Below are 1,210 nucleotides of genomic sequence, written 5' to 3'. Positions count from 1 at the left end.
TTAAAGGGACCTCAACTTACAGCGACACAGTCCACAGGCTAGGCATCCCACAGGTAGTGTTGCCTATAAATTGAGTCACAGAACAAGCAAGGCAGCTGCACACCGGTCCGCTGATCAAAAAGCAAGAGACAAGAAAGGCGAGGGTCACCGAGCCATTATCTCTCTGCCCTTCAGTTAATCCTACTTGTGTTTATCGGCCAGGCTGGCACAATAAACTATCTCACCTACTTACAAAATACCTTTTTAAAATTATGAAAATGTGCTAACAGAATTCATATCATGTGCCTTACTTATCTTTCATAATTAAGACATTTATAATTTTTCATGTTTCTAGCTTCTTCATGAGATTTAATTATAATTTCTATAATTATTGCATGTTCTACACATATCTAGGTAGAAACATACATGTGCATATATTTATAATGCGACGTGAGCACTTTCTTTCTTCTTCTTTTTTTTTTTTTTTTATGAACGAGGCAATTTATTAACCCAGCATCATTTGTTCTAATGTTTCTTGTTGGCAGCTGCCACTTGTCTGGCGATTCTGTCCAGATCTCTCTGTCCCCGAGGTGTCAGTTTGCGGCGGCGGTCTTGGTCCTTATCCATCATCATAAGCCCCTCCAGGGCTTGAAGGCCCTGGCGGGCCACGCTCTTGGGCCCCGGCTGATGTGGCTGGGCATGAGACCATTTCTCTGCCGCCCCCGTAGATCTGGGTCCTGGAGCCGACCCCAGCGCCACTCCGAAGGTACAGGTGCTGTGCTATGGAGACAGCTAGCGTGTAGACCCAGTTCTCGTCATAGGGAGCAAGCTCTTTATGCTTGGCCACCTTGACCATGTCTACCCATTCAGGGACTTTCAGCTTGCCGGACTTTTTGAGGAAGGCTGCCAGAGCTCTGATGAACTCCTGCTGGTTCCCGTCTGTTACAGGAACTCCAGGCATCTTGCGGCCTCCACGCTGCTGGCCAGGGGAAAGGCATGAACACATGTAACTAGATTTTGTTACAATGATAAGATTATTGGCATGGAATGAATATTTTATTTTCCCATAGGAGAGAAAAATCACTTGTGTTTAAGAAAATACAATTTGTTATTTAAAACATGATATTTGAACTTCCGGGAAGATGGCAACGGAGTGACACGTACCAGAGGGACTCCGCAGAATCCAGCCCAGGAGAGCTGCTTAGAGGGAACTTTAACACAACTAGAACAC

The 1,210-nt window shown here is 45.1% G+C and overlaps 1 pseudogene; it reads right to left on the bottom strand.

Moving 5' to 3' along the window:
- Positions 1–504: 504 nt before the first annotated feature.
- On the bottom strand, positions 505–940 carry LOC101664476 (annotated as a pseudogene).
- Positions 941–1,210: the final 270 nt, after the last annotated feature.

The sequence above is a fragment of the Echinops telfairi genome, unplaced genomic scaffold, assembly GCF_000313985.2.
Source record: "Echinops telfairi isolate 266 unplaced genomic scaffold, ASM31398v2 ScPeMD7_14;HRSCAF=57, whole genome shotgun sequence".
NCBI classification, from domain to species: Eukaryota; Metazoa; Chordata; class Mammalia; order Afrosoricida; family Tenrecidae; genus Echinops; species Echinops telfairi.
The sequence above is the reverse complement of the archived record's forward strand: the minus strand, read 5'-3'. Positions and strand labels throughout refer to the sequence as shown.